The sequence below is a fragment of the Nannospalax galili genome, unplaced genomic scaffold (genome assembly GCF_000622305.1).
Source record: "Nannospalax galili isolate Female #2095 unplaced genomic scaffold, S.galili_v1.0 scaffold996, whole genome shotgun sequence".
NCBI lineage: Eukaryota > Metazoa > Chordata > Mammalia > Rodentia > Spalacidae > Nannospalax > Nannospalax galili.
In genome coordinates, this window is record NW_008339436.1 from 1,543,974 (window position 1) to 1,549,973 (window position 6,000).

At 42.8% G+C, this 6,000-nt stretch overlaps 1 non-coding gene across 1 annotated transcript; it reads right to left on the reverse strand.

The window, feature by feature from the left end:
• Positions 1 to 2,375: 2,375 nt before the first annotated feature.
• Positions 2,376 to 2,506, reverse strand: LOC115070569. The gene has a single exon (XR_003849726.1). It is a non-coding gene; the product is annotated as a small nucleolar RNA SNORA40 (small nucleolar RNA).
• Between the last annotated feature and the right edge of the window lie 3,494 nt (positions 2,507 to 6,000).

A 6,000-nucleotide genomic window follows, 5' to 3' on the forward strand; every position in this document is an offset into this window, starting at 1 on the left:
GGGGCCACATGGCGACCCTGTCTCAAAAAGACAAGAAAAAACAAAAAAAACCCCAAAACAAACAAACAAAAACTTAAAAAAAAATCAATAGCAAACTAGGCATGGTGGTTTATATCTTTAATCCCAGAATTCGGGAGGCTGAGGCAGGATTGTTACAAGTTTGAGGCCTGGGTTTACCTGATTTGGGGATAAGCTGGGCTACAGAGGGAGACCCTGTCTCAAACCACACACAGCTGGGGATACATAAGGCCCTGGGTTTGATCTTTCAGCCCTCAAACTGGGCATGGTGGCACACATCTATAGTCTCAGCATTGGGGATCAGAAGTTCAAGGTCATCCTTGGCTGCATAAGGCCATCCTGGGATAACTGAGACCTGTCTCAAATACCCCCCACCCCCCACCCATCAGTGGCAGGTTTTTTTCCCTCAGAGCTTTTACCTGGTGGATGCCAGTACTTTCTCCTTTCTTTGAAATGTAGTAGATCTTTTTGAAGATTAGGTAGGCTTTTTTATTTTCATATTTATGACCCATTAGTGTCTTTTACAAGAGCCTGGGGACCATCTCTTTGAAATATAAGCATCAAGGAATTTAGCATCCCAACCACCAGTTTCTGCGGGAAGGTGGGAGTTGACTTCTGTGGAGAATGGAGCAAAGTTGCCTTTTGCTTTAGACATCTGGGGTTTGTTTCTCCTTTGGGTAAAGCCAATATACTTAGGTGGCCTCCTTAATTAGCAGGTGAGCTTAGTGTGAAGTCTGCATCAAGGGTCTTAGGAGCTGCATACAAAGAAACAGGGAGGAAGACCAGACATATATTTGTCATCACACTGTGGTGTGGCTTTGTGTTTGTTCCCTATAGCCCAAGTGAGTGTGGCAGGACAGAAAGGGAAAATTAAAGGGCTATGGGAAGGGAAAGGAATTCCTCACCCTAGAGTCTAGTCAAAGCCTCTAGCCAGCTGAGAGTCAAACTGAGCTCAATTAGCATTTGATGTGTTGGTTACCTACAAAGAGACAATATTCCTTTTATTTATTTACTTAATTTTATTGATTGATTTATTTTTACTTCTGTGTATGAGTTTTTTGCCTGCATGTATGTAAGGCCACACATGCATGCAGTACCTGCAGAGGCCATAAGAGGGTGTCTGATCCTCTGGAACTGGCATTACAAATGGTTGTTAACTGCCATGTGGGTGCTGGGAACTGACCTCTGCAAAAGCAGCCAGTGCTCTTAACTGTAGAGCTATCTCTCCAGCCCCTATTTACTTATTTTTGAAGATTTTATTTTTTAAGTTATCTGAAGGAATGTTGGCAACTGACTGCTACTAGATGAAGAAGAGCTGATCTTCCTAAAACAAGGGACTCTAGATATGTTGAATAGTCTCACTGGACGGACATGCACCAGGGAACAGCTGGGGACACTGACAACACAGTGGGTCTTAACAGGAATGACAGAGTATATGGGCTCCAGTGGGGAAGCTATGGAATGGTGCCAGTGGGGACAGGGGTATAAAGATGATCAAGATTGTTTGAGATGTTCTGTATGAAATGGTTTGTAAATTCAGTCTTCACAAAACAATTTATTCACTTCCTTATAAATTGCTTTATCCTATGATTTAACTGTTTGTATCCTGAATTCTGTATTATGTTTCAAATTTGCTTTGTAACTACATTAAAACCATCCCTTAAAAAATTGAGTGCTAACAAGAAAATATTTTAATTTTTTTAGTATAAAGTGAATAAATCTTTAAGGGATATTCCAAATGATTTCCTTCACTGTCCATCAAGGCTGCAGAAGCTCAAGATAATCCAGATAATCCTTTCTCAGAGAAACAGGTATTTCTTAATCCAGTTGTGCTTTCAGCCTTCCCACAGTTTATGTCTATGTGAAGGACATATTCATGATAATGTCAAAGTTCTCCACCTGAGATCTGTGGCATCCAATTTCTTGAAACCATTTACTGTAGGAACCATTTTAGGATTCATCTGCTTCTCAATTTCTGACACCCTAGAGAACAGATGGTACTCTGGATGAAGACCATTAAGGTGGGAAAGACTGCTCAGCAGATAAGGCATTTGCAATCAAGCCTGAAGACCTGTGCTCGGTTCCCATCTTAACAATGAGTTCGACTCATACTCATTCCTAAGCCATCACACTCAGAATACTATGGTCTGCAGGATATGCCAATACTGCATTAAAACACACATCCATTCACAGTAAGCAGAATCTTCAACTCCAGGCCTCACAAGACATGCCTTGAAAAAAGGAACATTCACCTATCACACAAAAATCAGGAATGCTGATCCTGTACATCTTTGCAGCCTATGCTTCGTAAACTATCCTCAGAACCAATTTCAACACTGTCACTCTGAGTGTCTCGTTATGTTCCTGCTTGTATGTATCAAGACTCATAATGAACAGTGAGTTCTGGGTTGCAAAAGAGGATTTATTTTTGCACTTCGTCTTTCCTGCCTTTGTCTACCAGTTGAACAAACACACACACACAAAGTGCTATATTTTAATTTTTTAAATGGTATACAGCCAGGCATGGTGGCGCATGCCTTTAATCCCAGCACTTGGGAGGCAGAGGCAGGCGGATCTTTGTGAGTTCAAGGCCAGCCTGTTCTACATAGTGAGTTCCAGGACAGCTGGGGCTACAAGGAGACCCTGTCTCAAAAAAAAAAAAAAAAGAAAAAAAAAAAAGAAAAAAAATATACAATGAAATTTAAGGGGGAAAATATAGGACTATAAGATTAAAGACCAAGGGTTTGCCAACATGGGGTCAACTTTGGTGGAATTGGTGGAATAATGAGTTTCCATCAGCTCTGCTCTTTCTTTTCTCTTTTTGGAACGTCCTAATAAGTTTTTTGGGCTTTCTAACAGAGCGTAGGGTGGGGGTTTATTTACAGAAGAGTGGTGCCCCCCCCCCCCATTTACAGCTGCGCTGGCAAGTCCACACGCAAATATAGATCCTGTGATTTCCCAACAGCTGCACAAAATGGTAAGAGAAGTGCCTCATGGTGTTCTTGGCTTATATATCCTTAGCCCCTCCCCCATGTGCAGATAAGGTTGACTTACTGAGTGAGAGGGATAACTGACTCTCCCATCAAATCCTTATTGAACATGGGAAGGAGGTGTGACTATTCCCTGCTGGCATAGTGGTCAGAGGACACTTCGAGTTGACGCTCCACCCCTTCCTCCAGCTCTTAACGTTCTTTCCGCCAACCTCTTCCTCAAAAGTCCCTGAGCCTTGGAGGGGGTGATAGGTGTGGGATTATCTTCCTCCCATTGTGGCAAGGCATTGAACTTTTGGGTCTTTGCATCATCTGTTTTCCATGGGCTCTTGGCTCATTTCAGTGGGATTACATCTACTATAAAAACACAAACAGCAAGAAGCAAGAACATCTAAACAGTGGCTGCTATAATAACTTAATCCATGGCATAAACACAAATGCTTGGACAATACTTGAGCAGGTGCATTACATTCATCTCAAAAAAGTAAAGATTTTATTTTTATTTTTAATTGTGTATGCCTGTGTGTGCTTTTATACACATGAATGCAGTGCCTGTGAGGGCCAGAAGAGGGTGTCAAATCCCCTAGAGTTTGTGTGACAGGTGCTTGTGAGCTGCTGGATGTGGGTGCTAGGAACTGAACTCAGGCCCTCTGCAGGAGCAGCACAGTACGTGCTCTTAACCACTGAGCTATCTCTCCAGCCCCAATATTCCTTTTTTCTGAGACAGGGTCTCCCTGTAGCCGCAGATGTCCTGGAATTCACTATGTAGACCAGGTTGGCCTTAATCTCACAGAGATCAGCCTGCCTCCCGAGTGCTGGTATTAAAGGCATTCATAACCATACCTGACTTTAAATTTTTTTATTTGGCCAATATTCTTTTTATATAGAGATATTTCAAATAAGAATGTTAAAATAGCAATGAACCATGCTTAGGGCCTGAGCCTGCCTCATTCCCAGATATTTTCTGAGACTCACAAACAAGACTATAAACTTTTTTTTGAGGCAGGGTCTCCCCATAGCTCCAGCTGGCCTGGAGCTCACTAAGTAGACCAGGTTGCCCTTGAACTCACAGAGATCCACTTGCCTCTGCTTCCTGAGTGCTGGGATTAAAGGTATGAGCCACCACACCTGGCAAGATTATAAACTTTTAAAAAATATACATTTTATTTATTTTTATTTTATTTATTGTTATTTTTATTTTACGTGTATGAGTGTATGGCCAGCATGTATGTGAGTGCACCCATGTCATGCAATGCCTTGGAGGTCAGAAGAGGGCATCAGATTCTCCTGAAACTGGAGTTAAGGATGGCTCGTATCTGCCATGTGGGTGCTGGGAATCGAACCCGGGTCCTGTGCAAGAGCAGTCAGTGCTCTTAACTGCTGAGCCATCTCTCCAGCTCCTATTTATTATTTTTATTTTATGTGTATGCGTGTATTGTCTGCATGTATGTAAGTGCACCCTTGCCATGCAATGCCTACGGAGGTCAGAAGGTGTCTGATCTCCTGGAACTGGAGTTATGTGTGGTTATTAGCTACCTTGTGGGTACTAGGAATCGAACCTGGGTCTTCTGCAAGAATAGCCGTGCTCTTCACTGCTGAATGATCTCTCCAGCCCTGAGACTATAAACTTTTATGCACCATGAAAACAAGTTTTTTTTGGGGGGGGGGTCTGGAGAGATGGCTCAGTGGTTAAGAGCACTGACTGCTCTTGCAGAGGACCCAGGTTTGAGTCCCAGCACCCACATGGCAGTTAACAACCATCTGTAACTCCAATTCCAAAGAATCTGACGCCTTCTTCTGACCTCCATGGGCATTGCATGACATGGGTGCACCTACATACATGCAAGCAATACACTCATAGACATTAAAAATAAACTGAATAAAATAACAGGGTTTTTACCTTATCAGTTTGATCCTATGCAGTGAATCTTAGGAATCACCTTGGGATCTCATTTAAGTAACCCTTTGACTTTTTTTTTTTTTTCGATCTTTTTTGAGACAGGGTCTCCCTGTAGCCCCAGTTGTCCTGGAACTCACTATGTAGACCAAGCTGGCCTTGAACTCACAGAGATCCTCCTGCCTCTGCCTCCCGAGTGCTGGGATTAAAGGCATGCGCCACCATACCTGGCAGTAAGTAAGGAACCCTTTGAGATGTAACTTCAGAAGCCAACAAAATAATACATATGGCTATTGTGAAGACACTTAAAATGTTGACTTTCTTTGGAGAAGCCTGCACCCATACTTGAGTGTGTGTCTTATCCCTGAGTGCCTTTCTTTCTAATGTTATTGGAGGGGCTAAATGGGGGAATACTTGAGTATGATGGAGGTTTTTTGTCTCAGGTGAGTGTGGCTTGGGAGACTAAGATCCTGAATGACTGATGCCCACCGAAGCCACCCCAGGCCAGTGGCTTCTGGGTCCTTTGTCTTTCAAACTTGAAGAATGAATTTCGTGCACAACAGAAGGGTGAGTTTTAGAAAGGAGTTTTATTATCGGCAACAGCTTTATTATAAATAAAAGCTTAGGAGAAAGAAAGCAAATAGAGCTCCTATATATAGCAGGAGCAGGTTCCAAGGACGGGATGCCATTGAAGGTCCTGCTGTTGGAGTTAATAAGGCTTCACTGGGTTGAGGCATGGAGGGTGGTATGAGTTGGTCAGCCCAGGTGATCCATTCATGACAAGGTATTCATGTGCCTCTCCATCCTGGTGTTAGGCCTGGATTTCTGACATACCAGGGTCAATGAAATATCTGATCATGTACAACTTCCAGGCAGCTGTGCTCATTAAGTTCCTATGTAAAAGGAAAAGAAATAAAAATAAGAAACCAGAACAGTAACCAGTGCCCCTAAACAGTTTTGGTCTTTCTAGCCTCTGGCCAGAACAGAACCACCAACAGAACCAAGGGCTTTCCTGGCTTCTGGCCAAGACAGAATTGGTTGCTAAGGAGGAGAAGCAGAATTACTCATTTTTGAAGTCTCCCTCCACAAACTGAC